Source organism: Phyllobates terribilis, unplaced genomic scaffold (assembly GCF_046119375.1).
Source record: "Phyllobates terribilis strain yellow unplaced genomic scaffold, ASM4611937v1 Scaffold_8__6_contigs__length_399053987, whole genome shotgun sequence".
Taxonomy (NCBI): domain Eukaryota; kingdom Metazoa; phylum Chordata; class Amphibia; order Anura; family Dendrobatidae; genus Phyllobates; species Phyllobates terribilis.
Genome location: NW_027362768.1, coordinates 105,337,287 through 105,352,140, shown reverse-complemented (window position 1 = coordinate 105,352,140; position 14,854 = coordinate 105,337,287). Strand labels below are relative to the sequence as shown.

The 14,854-nt window shown below is 40.7% G+C and overlaps 1 long non-coding RNA gene across 1 annotated transcript in view; it reads right to left on the bottom strand.

Annotated features, from left to right (window-relative positions):
• Positions 1-14,854, bottom strand: part of LOC141156792 (uncharacterized) — a 155,524-nt gene that overhangs the window by 88,301 nt on the left and 52,369 nt on the right. Inside the window, exon 2 of the long non-coding RNA XR_012247712.1 lies at positions 12,998-13,283. This is a non-coding gene — a long non-coding RNA (uncharacterized lncRNA). The remainder of the gene's footprint in view (positions 1-12,997; positions 13,284-14,854) is intronic.

The following is a 14,854-nucleotide window of genomic DNA, read 5'->3' as shown; positions in this document are numbered from 1 at the left end:
AAAATATCCACTTAGGAAGCAACACTGATTGACAATCAATTTCACATGCTGTTGTGCAAATGGAATAGACAATAGATGGAAATTATTGGCAACTATCAAGACACCCTCAATAAAGGAGTGGTTCTGCAGGTGGGGACCACAGACCACATCTCAGTACCAATGCTTTCTGGTTGATGTTTTGGTCACTTTTGAATGTTGGTTGTGCTTTCACACTCTAAAACCCACAGAAGTTGCTCAGGTAGTGCAGCTCATCCAGGATGGCACATCAATGCGAGCTGTGGCAAGAAGGTTTGATGTATCTGTCAGCGTAGTGTCCAGAGGCTGGAGGCGCTACAAGGAGACATGCCAGTACACCGGAAGACGTGGAGGGGGCCGTAGGAGGGCAACAACCCAGCAGCAGGACCGCTAGCTCCGCCTTTGTGCAAGGAGGAACAGGCGGAGCACTGCCAGAACCCTGCAAAATGACCTTCAGCAGGCCACAAATGTGCATGTGTCTGCACAAACGGTTAGAAACCAACTCCATGAGGGTGGTATGAGGGCCCGACGTCCACAGATGGGGGTTGTGCTCACAGCCCAACACAGTGCAGGACGCTTGGCATTTGCCACAGAACACCAGGATTGGCAAAGTCGCCACTGGCGCCCTGTGCTCTTCACAGATGAAAGCAGGTTCACACTGAGCATATGTGACAGACGTGACAGAGTCTGCAGATGCCGTGGAGAGCGATCTGCTGCCTGCAACATCCTTCAGCATGACCGGTTTGGCAGTGGGTCAGTAATGGTGTGGGGTGGCATTTCTTTGGAGGGCCGCACAGCCCTCCATGTGCTCGCCAGAGGTAGCCTGACTGCCATTAGGTACCGAGATGAGAGCCTCAAACCCCTTGTGAGACCATATACTGGTACGGTTGGCCCTGGGTTCCTCCTAATGCAGGACAATGCCAGACGTCATGTGGCTGGAGTGTGTCAGTAGTTTCTGTAAGATGAAGGCATTGAAGCTTTGGACTGGCCCGCCCGTTCCCCAGACCTGAATCCGATTGAGCACATCTGGGACATCATGTCTTGCTCCATCCACCAGCGTCACGTTGCACCACAGACTGTCCAGGAGTTGGCGGATGCTTTAGTCCAGGTCTGGGAGGAGATCCCACAGGAGACCATCCGCAACCTCATCAGGAGCATGTCCAGGCATTGAAGGGAGGTCATACAGGCACGTGGAGGCCACACACAATACTGAGCCTCATTTTCACTTGGTTTAAGGACATTACATCAAAGTTGGATCAGCCTGTAGTGTGTTTTTCCACTTTAATTTTGGGGGTGACTCCAAATCCAGGCCTCCATTGGTTAATAAATTTGATTTCCGTTGATGATTTTGTGTGATTTTGTTGTCAGCACATTCAACTTTGTACAGAACAAAGTATTCAATGAGAATATTTCAATCATTCAGATCTAGGATGTGCTATTTGAGTGTTCCCTTTATTTTTTTGAGCAGTGTATATATACAGTTAGGTCCATATATATTTGGACAGAGACAACATTTTTCTAATTTTGGTTCTAGACATTACCACAATGAATTTTAAACAAAACAATTCAGATGCAGTTGAAGTTCAGACTTTAAGCTTTCATTTGAGAGTATCCACATTAAAATTGGATGAAGGGTTTAGGAGTTTCAGCTCCTTAACATGTGCCACCCTGTTTTTAAAGGGACCAAAAGTAATTGGACAGATTAAATAATTGTAAATAAAAAGTTCATTTCTAGTACTTGGTTGAAAAACCTTTGTTGGCAATGACTGCCTGAAGTCTTGAACTCATGGACATCACCAGACACTGTGTTTCCTCCTTTTTGATGCTCAGCCAGGCCTTCACTGCGGTGGTTTTCAGTTGCTGTTTGTTTGTTTGCCTTTCTGTCTGAAGTTTAGTCTTTAACAAGTGAAATGCATGCTCAATTGGATTGAGAGCAGGTGACTGACTTGGCCATTCAAGAATATTCCACTTCTTTGCTTTAATAAACTCCTGGGTTGCTTTGGCTTTATGTTTGGGTCATTGTCCATCTGTAGTATGAAACGACGACCAATCAGTTTGGCTGCATTTGGCTGGATCTGAGCACACAGCATGGCTCTGAATACATCAGAATTCATTTGGCTGCTTCTGTCCTGTGTCACATCATCAATAAACACTAGTGACCCAGTGCCACTGGCAGCCATGCATGCCCAAGCCATCACACTGCCTCCGCTGTGTTTTACAGATGATGTGGTATGCTTTGGATCATGAGCTGTACCAAGTCTTCTCCATACTTTTCTCTTTCCATCATTCTGGTAGAGGTTGATCTTGGTTTAATCTGTCCAAAGAATGTTCTTCCAGAACTGTGCTGGCTCTTTTAGATGTTTTTTTAGCAAAGTAAAGTCTAGCCTTTTTATTCTTGATGCTTATGAGTGGCTTGCACCGTGCAGTGAACCCTCTGTATTTACTTTCATGCAGTCTTCTCTTTATGGTAGATTTGGATATTGATACACCTACCTCCTGGAGAGCGTTGTTCACTTGGTTGGCTGTTGTGAAGGGGTTTCTCTTCACCATGGAGATTATTCTGTGATCATCCACCACTGTTGTCTTCCGTGGGCGCCCAGGTCTTTTTGCATTGATGAGTTCACCAGTGCTTTCTTTCTTTCTCAGGATGTACCAAACCATAGATTTTGCCAATCCTAATATTGTAGCAATTTCTCAAATGGTTTTTTTCTGTTTTTGCAGCTTAAGGATGGCTTGTTTCACCTGCATGGAGAGCTCCTTTGACCGCATGTTTACTTCATAGCAAAACCTTCCAAATGCAAGCACCATACCTCAAATCAACTCCAGGCCATTTATCTTCTTAATTGAGAATGACATAACGTAGGGATTGCCCACACCTGTCCATGAAATAGCCTTGGAGTCAATTGTCCAATTACTTTTGGTCCCTTTAAAAACAGGGTGGCACATGTTAAGGAGCTGAAACTCCTAAACCCTTCATCCAATTTTAATGTGGATACCCTGAAATGAAAGCTGAAAGTCTGAACTTCAACTGCATCTGAATTGTTTTGTTTAAAATTCATTGTGGTAATGTCTAGAACCAAAATTAGAAAAATGTTGTCTCTGTCCAAATATATATGGACCTAACTGTATATACAGTCATATGAAAAAGTTTGGGCACCCCTATTAATCTTAAGCTTAATGTTTTATAAAAATTGGTGTTTTTGCAACAGCTATTTCAGTTTGATATATGTAATAACTGTTGGACACAGTAATGTTTCTGCCTTGAAATGAGGTTTATTGTGCTAACAGAAAATGTGCAATCTGCATTCAAACAAAATTTGACCGGTGCATAAGTATGGGCACCCTTATCATTTTCTTGTTTTAAATACTCCTGCCTACTTTTTACTGACTTACTAAAGCACTTTTTTTTGGTTTTGTAACCTCATTGAGCTTTGAACTTTATAGCCAGGTGTATGCAATCATGAGAAAAGCTACTTAAAGTGGCCACTTGCAAGTTGTTCTCCTGTTTGAATCTCCTCTGAAGAGTGGCATCATGGGCTCCTCAAAACAACTGTCAAATTATCTGAAAACAAAGATTATTCAACATAGTTGTTCAGTGGAAGGATACAAAAAGCTGTCTCAGAGATTTAACCTGTCAGTTTCCACTGTGAGGAACATAGTAAGGAAATGGAAGAACATAGGGACAGTTCTTGTTAAGGCCAGAAGTGTCAGGACAAGAAAAACATCAGAAAGGCAGAGAAGAAGAATGGTGAGATCAGTCAAGGACAATCCTCAGACCACCTCCAGAGAGCTGCAGCATCAACTTGCTGCAGATGGTGTCACTGTGCATCGGTCAACTATACAACGCACTTTGCACAAGGAGAAGCTGTATGGGAGAGTGATGCGAAAGAAGCCGTTTCTGCAAGCACGCCACAAACAGAGTCGGCTGAGGTATGCAAAAGCACATTGGAAGAAGCCAATTTCTTTTTGGAAGAAGGTCCTGTGGACTGATGAAACCAAGATTGAGTTGTTTGGTCATACAAAAAGGCGTTATGCATGGTGGCAAAAAAACACAGCATTCCAAGAAAAACACTTGCTACCCACAGTAAAATTTGGTGGAGGTTCCATCATGCTTTGGGGCTGTGTGGTCAATGCCGGCACTGGGAATCTTGTTAAAGTTGAGGGACGCATGGATTCCACTCAGTATCAGCAGATTCTTGGCAATAGTGTTCAAGAATCAGTGATAAAGTTGAAGTTACGCAGTGGATGGATCTTTCAGCAAGACAATGATCCAAAACACCGCTCCAAATCTACTCAGGCATTCATGCAGAGGAACAATTACAATGTTCTGGAATGGCCATCCCAGTCCCCAGACCTGAATATCATTGAACATCTGTGGGATCATTTGAAGAGGCTGTCCATGCTCGGCAACCATCAAACTTAACTGAACTGGAATTGTTTTGTAAAGAGGAATGGTCAAAAATACCTTCATCCAGGATCCAGGAACTCATTAAAAGCTACAGGAAGCGACTAGAGGCTGTTATTTTTGCAAACGGAGGATCTACTAAATATTAATGTCACTTTTCTGGTGAGGTGCCCATACTTATGCACCTGTCAAATTTTGTTTGAATGCAGATTGCACATTTTCTGTTAGTACAATAAACCTCATTTCAAGGCAGAAACATTACTGTATCCAACAGTTATTACATATATCAAACTGAAATAGCTGTTGCAAAAACACCAATTTTTATAAAACATTAAGCTTAAGATTAATAGGGGTGCCCAAACTTTTTCATATGACTGTATATATATATATATATATATGTGTATATATATATATATATATATATATATATATATACATATACACACACAAATATAAATAGGAGATATATGACATCATAGGTCAAATGGCATGAATAAGTTAAAACAAACAAATGGACTTAAATCTACTTTCAACCTTAACAATTATGAAACTACAATGAACTATGGAACTACAATGGAGTACATTTTGTACTCCATGTTCTCATCAGGTTTTACGATGTCATATCTCTCCCATTTTTAACTATATACAGTACAGACCAAAAGTTTGGACACACCTTCTCATTTAAACATTTTTCTGTATTTTCATGACTATGAAAATTGTACATTCACACTGAAGGCATCAAAACTATGAATTAACACATGTGGAATTATATAGTTAACAAAATAGTGTGAAACAACTGAAAATGTCTTATATTCTAGGTTCTTCAAAGTAGACACCTTTTGCTTTGATGACTGCTTTGCACACTCTTGGCATTCTCTTGATGAGCTTCAAGAGGTAGTCACCAGAAATGGTCTTCCAACAATCTTGAAGGAGTTCCCAGAGATGCTTAGCACTTGTTGGCCCTTTTGCCTTCACTCTGTGGTCCAGCTCACCCCAAACCATCTCGATTGGGTTCAGGTCTGGTGACTGTGGAGGCCAGGTCATCTGGCATAGCATCCCATCACTCTCCTTCTTGGTCAAATAGCCCTTACACAGCCTGGAGGTGTGTTTGGGTCATTGTCCTGTTGAAAACTAAATGATGGTCCAACTAAACGCAAACCGGATGGAATAGAATGCCGCTGCAAGATGCTGTGGTAGCCATGCTGGTTCACTATGCCTTCAATTTTGAATAAATCCCCAACAGTGTCACCAGCAAAGCACCCCCACACCATGACACCTCCTCCTCCATGCTTCACGGTGGGAACCAGGCATGTAGAGTCCATCCGTTCACCTTTTCTGCATCGCACAAAGACACGGTGGTTGGAACCAAAGATCTCAAATTTGGACTCATCAGACAAAAGCACAGATTTCCATTAGTCTAATGTCCATTCCTTGTGTTATTTAGCCCAAACAAGTCTCTTCTGCTTGTTGCCTGTCCTTAGCAGTGGTTTCCTAGCAGCTATTTTACCATGAAGGCCTGCTGCACAAAGTCTCCTCTTAACAGTTGTTGAAGAGATGTGTCTGCTGCTAGAACTCTGTGTGGCATTGACCTGGTCTCTAATCTGAGCTGCTGTTAACCTGCGATTTCTGAGGCTGGTGACTCGGATAAACTTATCCTCAGAAGCAGAGGTGACTCTTGGTCTTCCTTTCCTGGGGCGGTCCTCATGTGAGCCAGTTTCTTTGTAGCGCTTGATGGTTTTTGCAACTGCACTCGGGGACAATTTCAAAGTTTTCCCAATTTTTTGCACTGACTGACCTTCATTTCTTAAAGTAATGATGGCCACTCGTTTTTCTTTACTTAGCTGCTTTTTTCTTGCCATAATACAAATTTTAACAGTCTATTCAGTAGGACTATCAGCTGTGTATCCACCAGACTTCTGCACAACACAACTGATGGTCCCAACCCATTTATAAGGCAAGAAATCCCACTTATTAAACCTGACAGGGCACACCTGTGAAGTGAAAACCATTTCCGGTGACTACGTCTTGAAGCTCATCAAGAGAATGTCAAGAGTGTGCAAAGCAGTCATCAAAGCAAAAGGTGGCTACTTTGAAGAACCTAGACTATAAGACATAATTTCAGTTGTTTCACACTTTTTTGTTAAGTATATAATTCCACATGTGTTAATCCACAGTGTGAATGTACAATTTTCATAGTCATGAAAATACAGTAAAATCTTTAAATGAGAAGGTGTGTCCAAACTTTTGGTCTGTACTGTATATATATATGCATATATATACACTGTGTTCCAAATTATTATGCAAAAAGTGTTTAGGAGTGATTAGGTAAGAATGTTTTTGTCAGTTAAACTCATTGATGGTGATGTGTGTCAGGGCTGTTTATATCACTGTAAGCAATTGCAGACTCCTGTGCTAGATACTTTGGCAGGTGTGTCCAATGAAAGGCAAGACTACTTAAGAAGGCTGTCCCACATTATTAAGCAGCCTACATTTTCTGGCAAAATGGGAAAGAAAAAGGATGTGTCGGCTGCTGAGAAGCAACAAATTGTGGAGTGTTTAGGTCAAGGCATGACTACAATCAACATTGCCAAGACACTTCATCGTGATCACCGCACAATCAAGAAGTATGTAGCTGATTCACAGTACATATGTGTGCGTGCTGATAAGGGAAAATTGAGGACTCTTTCCTACAGGCAATTACGTCAGGTTAAAAGAGCAGTGGCAAAAAAGCCTTGTCATAGCAGCAGACAAGTTTTTGAAGCTGCTGGTGCCTCCAACGTCCCCCGAACAACAAGATGCAGGGTCCTTCAGAGGTTTGCAGCTGTGCGTAAGCCATCCTGTCGACCTCCTCTATCCACTGCACACAAGCACAAACGGCTCCAGTGGGCCAAGCAATACATGAAGACTGACTTCAAAACTCTTTTGTTCACCGATGAGTGCCGTGCAACGCTCGATGGTCCAGATGGATGGAGTGAAGGATGGCTGGTTGATGGACACCCCATGCAAACCCGGCTACGGCGCCAACAAGGAGAAGGTGGAGTAATGTTTTGGGCTGGAATCATGGGGAGAGAGATTGTCGGCCGCTTTAGGATCCCTGAAGGGGTAAAGATGAACTCCATAATGTATGTTGAGTTTCTCAAACAGCACTTCCTGCCATGGTTCAAGAAGAAGAACCGTGCATTCCGCAGCAAGATCATTTTCATGCATGATAATGCACCGTCTCATGCTGCACATAACACATCTGCATCTCTGGCTGCTATGGGCATAAAAGGGGACAAACTTATGGTGAGGCCCGCTTGCTCCCCTGACCTCAACCCCATTGAGAACCTCTGGAGCATCATCAAAAGGAGTGTCTATGATGGCGGGAGGCAGTTCACATCTAAGCAACAGCTCTGGGAGGGTGTTCTGTCCTCATGCAAAACAGTTGAAGCAGAAACCATCCAAAACCTGACAAATTCAATGGACGAGAGAGTTCAGAAGCTCCTTTCAAACAAGGGGTCCTATGTGCAAATGTAACATCACCTAGAATAAAGTTTTGAGTTGAAAACTGTTAGATTTCAGTTTGTAATAACCTGCTAATGCTTATAATTTCAAAAATGACCATTTTTTTGTTCTTTATTAAAATGAAAAGGTTGAAAACTCTGCTGTGCATAATAATTTGGAACATGCATTCTGAGTGCAGTTTGAGTTTTTTATTTTTTTTAAAATATACTGTTATCATAGGCAGTTTATACAAAAACCTTTCAATTGTACTCTAATATTTATTTGACTGGAAAACTACAATGACTGAAATACATATAGGTAACTTGGGAAAATCTGAGAAAATATTATTTGCATAATAATTTGGAACACAGTGTATATACATACTGTATATATATTTGTGTGTTTGTACCTCATTATTCACTTGGCCTGGTGAAGACACCCGTTCGGTGCTGAAACGTGCAGCCTCAATAAAGTGACCGTACTTCTAAGTATGATTTATCATCTTTTACAGCAGTGCCCAGTGGTTCCTTGTTTTTCCTCTACAGTCTACTACACTTATTGTGGCTGCCATCATGCATAACCGGCACAAGGTGGAGCAGCCGCGGGTCCACTCTTTGCAAGATTTCAGTCATAGTTGCCCATCTTACTTCGGTGAGCAGCTCCACTTACTCTCAGAGGTACTTTATTTACCCATCTACTTTATTTGGCCACAGGTCATACAGAGGAAATGCACCCTAAATTACTTAGACTCCACTGCAAACATACTGATGGAGAAAGATTTCTCATGTTGTAAGCTACATCTCAGCCAGAAACAAAGTAGCATGTTATGTTTCTCACATCTATTGTTGTCATAAACTAAATTGTGTAGGGTGGAAAAAAACGCAATTTGAAAAAAAGAAGATCAATGAGTCTTTTTTATTATTTTTATTATTATTATTATTATTATTAGAATTATTATTATTATTGCTATTGTTGTTTTTATATGCAAAGTGCAACATTGTTTGTTTTTTCTTTTTACTTTAATGTTCCTTTAAGCAGTGGGTTTTCACTGATTTCTGTCCCAGGTCATTTGTAGAGATCCTGGGAAGATTATTTACCATTTGACTCCCTGAGCATTATGGATTGAATAGTCTTTGGTCTTGCCGATTTGCATAATCTTATATATTATTAATAATAGGATTAGTCTTTGTTAGCAAATGGAGCTTTGCTTTTGTTCTCGTGTACAACAGGATGAGGTTAGATGCTCATCAATACAGGTACTTAAGAAAAGTGCAGAGAACATACTTTAATAATATTTATCTATATTTAATCATGACCAGGTAGACGATATTGTGTAAGAAGATAAAGTCTTATGTAATTATTTTGTTTCTTTTGTTATTCTGCAGAAGGGACATTTGATGTAAATTTTCTACTTTTGTTAGATGCCTAAACAAGTATCTTTCTTCTTTTTCCATACCAAGTAGCCCAGCTACTTCTCTCTTTTTCTGTTTCTCAATCTCTATATTGATATATATTTTTTATTATACAGGAGGCAAAGTAATTATCTCAAAATGAATACGTAAGATATATAGGAACACTAAAATAAATAACAAACATTGCATTGCCAGAGATTTTCCACCTGCAATACTTGTGCATTTTGAACATGTGAATTTGGCCAAAGAAAATTTTTCAAAAATCATTAATTTAGGTGTTGTACAAAGAACGTTGTAAAAAAAAAAAAGCAGTAAGATGCATTGCTATAAGGCTATGTGCCCACGATGCAGAAATGCTCCGGATTTTTTCCTGAGTGTTTCTGCATCTCCCTGGCAGAAAAAACGCATGCGGATTGTACATGCGTTTTTCCTGCCAGGGACAAGCGGATGTGAAGCGTTCTTCACTTGCATTTTAGCATCACTTGGAAAGTGCTTGACAACTTGGTCACACTATATAAATCCATGCAAACGGCATGGATTTATATACTGTGATCGAAAGAATGGTAAAAAATAAAAAAAATATATATATACTTACCTTCTGATGGCCCCCGTGTGCTTCTCTCTTCTTGCCGGCAGCTCGCGGTAGATTTAAGGACATGCCGATGTCAGCGGTCGCATGACCCGTCACATGACTAAATGACGTCAGCGCGGGTCCTTTAGTCTACCGTGAGCTGCCGTCATGAAGAGACAATCACATGGGGGGCCATCAGAAGGTAAGTATAATGTATATTTTTTATTTTATTCTTTTTTTTACAGGTACTATGGTACCCGGGTCCGGAGGAGAGTCTTCTCTTCTCCAAACCCGGGTACCATCCGCACATTGAAACGCATGTAATCCGCATGTACAGATGCAGTGATGTGGATTCCATGCGGTCCAATGCAAGTCAAAGGCGGCGAAAACGCTGCTGCGTTTTTTCCCGCAATAATAATCCACAGCGGAAATTTCCGCAGCATCTGCACAGCACATGCGGATTATCATTGGGGGACATTGCAGGCCTTCTAGCATGCGTTTTTTAAGCGCTTCTGCAGCGGAATTGCCGCTGCGGAAACGCTTAAAAAACGCATAGTGGGCACACAGCCTAAGGAATGTTCGAACATGTTCTCCGAATGCACCTGTCACATACTGTATGTATAGCTAACATACTAAGGGTAGATTTGCAGAATGTAGCTTTGTTGCAGAAATTTCTGCAACTGTCCAATTTATCTGTGGATGACAGAAACTCCAGTGGTTGGCGCCATAACAAGCCCATTCAGATGGCTGGAACTGATTTTCAGTGGCAGACATTTCTGTAGCAAAGCTGCCATATGTGTTCATAGCCCAAATGACCCATACCATAAGAATTGATTGTAAGGATGTGTTTATAGGTGTTTTGTCTTAAAAAATTACAAGGCAAAAAACACAGCTTTTAGAGGTAATATATGCATCCTGGTGGCGTGGGTTACTTTCTAACAAACTCTTATAAAATATTAGTCAAGTGTTTTACTTTGCCTTTTTTGGCAGTCGTGTTACAGCATGTGTAAGTCTATGTTCCCACGATGAGTATTCGGTGAGTTTTTCATGTTGCAGATTTTCTGCAGCATTTTTGCACATATTAGACTACTTGCAATTTCAGTCCATTTTTTAGTGTGTTTTTTTTATGCATTTTTTGATGCTTAGGTTTTTAATATCTCCTGGTATTTGGATTTGACAAAACTTTATTGATACAGTCATGTGTGTATTACATGCATGTATAGTGCATTTCTGAGTGCATGTGCATTTCATAGTGCATGTATAGTGCATTTCCACTTCAGAAATGCACTATACATGCAAATGCGTTTTTTTCCTGTGGATTTTTTGCATCTAATGTAATTCTATGAGGAAAATCCACAGATAAAAAACTCAGTGTACCCGCAAGAGAAATTGACATGTTGCAGATATGAAACATGCACCGCAGGTCAGTTTATGCAGCACAGTGAGCATGAGATTTCTATAAATCCCGTCCACTTTGCTGTAACTGTAAGACGCTGTGTTTCTTTTTTGCGCAGCAAAAACATGCAGTCGCAAAAACTCATCAAGGGAACTTAATTTCAGGGCATGTTCACACCTGGCATTCTTGCTGCGCTTTTTTATTTAAAATTTGTTTTGGCTTTAATCCTAAGTCATGTGACAAGGCTCATTAAAGAGACGATATTGACTTTTAGGATTGCTACTTCCTATAGGTGGCACTAGAGTTCTAGTCCTCTTCCTTTATGAAGAGACAATTTGCATATTGTTGGCAGCGCATCCCATTTACACAGGGACATGTGTTTCCAACTGCAACAGTTTTAGGGCCTCATAAATGACCCAAAACAACTTGTTCATTGGCTGTTGAGCGGCATGTTTCCACAGGCGAGTTTTCCTTCATAAAAATAATCAAATAAGTTATTTCCCTGTGAAGAAGGACATTAACTCAGAACTGATCAGTTAAGTAGTGCAATGTATGTAAACAGTTAAGATTACATGCCTGCAAACTTTAAAATGATGTTCAAATTTAAAGTCAGTTTCAAGCACCAAGACGACGCAACAGACCAAACCTTCAACTTGGACCTATAAAAAAATAAGAGAAAATCATAAAATGAAATCCTTGTAGCCAATTTAAAAAACCTCCAGTCAACTAAAGATTGCTCATGTGAACATCACAAAATATTGTACGTGTGGAGTTCGAAACTCATCGAGCCACCAAGAACGTGAAGAATAATCCCTGCAGGACTATGGAGGGAATTTACAGCTAAGTCTTTTGGATCACCAGAGTACAGTAGGTTAAATCCATGATTTCACCTCAAAGGTTGGAAGCTTTAAGCCAATGAGTTACACTGATGCTTTAGACTGCCTAGAGATTGAAATTTGACTCTCCACTCGGAGATACTGTAGAGGTAATTCTAGTGTGAATATTATGCCAATTACTATTGTAGATAGCAGAAAATAAGACTATTCAAGGTAGATAAAATATGCATCCTATGAAAACATAGACAGATTTATTAATCATGTCCAAGGCCAAGGGTAATCATCTTCAGAACCAATATATAATGTTTTAAGATAGCAAAGTAAGCAATTCTTATCTGGAGAAGCCTCTGATGCTCCAGAACTGCCGGGTCTCAGGGATGGTGCTAGAGAGTAAAGACCCTCAAACACATTCGACTAATGTAGGCCAAGCCCACCAATATCAACTCGTTCGGCTGACAGTCTTATGTGTATGGGGACCCCGGACAAATGATGGTCAAGAGAGTTAAAAACCCAGCATGTCCGATTTTGGACTGCTGATCCTTTTGTTCTCCATGAGATAAGCAGGGATGTCTGGCAGCTGCTCTCTCATTGAGAGCATAGAAGCACTGAGCCGAGCCACCAAGAACATGAAGAATAATCCCTGCAGGACTATGAAGGGAATTTACAGCTAAGTAAGCAAGGAGCAAGTGCTCCTGTATATGGGAAAGTTGGCCAACATAGCTGCCGGCTGAATGATCGACCGAACCACTTTTCATTCGACAGCCATCTAAGGTGTATGGGAGTTTAGTAAGGGGTTTCCATGAGTAAATAAAGAATTTCAAGTGGATATTTAAAGATCTGCATGGTGAGGACCATCAACTGGAAAACCATCCATCTTACCCTCCAAAACTGGTTTAGATAACTTATTCTAATTTTCTTTTCTCCATTGAATTTGTTCCAGTTTTTTTCTCTAAAATAAAAATGTTTGCACCAACTGCAACCACTGAGTGTTACTATGGACTAATAGTGGTGTCAAGCGTAGGGGTGTTTCTTTCTGTTTCTTCATGCCATTAGAGACACCAGCACAACCTGGTATAGATGACGTAGGATTTTTCATAGGTGAGATGTTTTTGTGCAGCCGATGTCATCATACCTTCAGGTCCACCACGGAGCATCTTTCCGAAATCTACAAAATAAAACACCCTGGTGATTTTATATCAAGAAAACCAAGCTCAATAAAATGTTTAGAAGAAAATCAGATATGAACATTGAGACCAGAAGGAAGCAAAGATCTCATGGAATTCAAATAGGGCTTATGTGCTGACCTCTACCGTCGTGTTATCCGGGCTCAGCTCCCCAACTTAGTGCTCAATAATACGCTTTAAATGAAAGCTGTGCTGAGCAGTACTGCAGTACAGAGGAGAACAAGGATTGACCAGCAGTAGAAAAGCAGGAGTTCTGCCCGATTGTTAATGAGAAGGGAAACAAGTTGGCTAAAGCCCCTGAAGATAAGTGTGCAAGTTTGTATTTATGTTTTTTATGTTTCGTGTATTTAAAGGGAATCTGTCAGCAGGTTTTTGCTACCTCATCAGAGTGCAGCATAATGTAGGCAAGGAGACCCTGAATCCAATGATGTATCAGTTAATTTACTGGGTGCCGCAGTTGTGACACAATCAGAGTTTTTAGATAGAATGCAGAAGAGCTGAGAGAGCTAACCCTGCCCAAACCAGGCTTTCTATGTACATTGCCTATTGACAGTGAGCTGGGGAGGAAGGGGACCAATGCTCACCTGGCAGCTAATCATGGCAATGATAATGTCCTAGTGATAAAACCTTCAGGGTAAGTAAACAATAGCACACAGCCTGATAAGTGACATATCATTGAATTCTGTGTTTTAATTCCAACCTCATGTTGTCCTCATATTACATAGATTACATTACAAAAACTTGCTGTCGGATTCCCTTTAAAGGGGTCTTCCATCACTTCTTAAAAAAAACCTCTTTATGCTAAAAAGACTTCTTTTACATATATATACTGTATATCTGTATATGTTGTGGTAGATTGCTCACTCGGCTTCACATGGAGGAAGACACAGGTACACCGTCTCTTTAAATCTTTGATTGATTTATTATAATATGGCATAAACCAACCTTTAGTCCGTGAAAATAAACACAGCCCGCTGGGCAAAACAGGAGAACAAAGAGAAAATGGTAACACAAAGAACACAGTCCTTGTAGTGGCAGGGATTCGCCTGGTGAGAGTTCAGCAACTCCACATGGTTCAGGAACAGACACAAGCTCCCTTCTGGAGCTTACTTCTCCAGATATTGAACTCTGAATGCCTCAGCTGGCCGAGTATTTAAACCTCCCCCAGACCACACCCTGAGGCGGAGAGATATGGTGAATGACCTCCCACCTTTCACAATGGTCATTCACAGAAAAACACTCCCTTTTTCTATGTACTTAACCCCTCTCAAAAAATAACGTGCTGGAGGAAACATAATGGTTTTAGTTCACTGAAGCCAACAGCCTCAGGGAAACATACCTTAGTCACCAGTGACTTTGTCACAATGTATTATATAAAATTAATTATTTTTATTTATTTTATTTTTTTTATGTTGAATTATAATCATGTTATAAACTGTGCATGGTTTTCTTGAATGTACCTAATCTTTGATAACTCCCCAAAAGGAAAAGTCCACCTGGGTTAGGTTGAGTGACCATTGTGGGTTGGGGAAATACTCTTCTTATCAATACT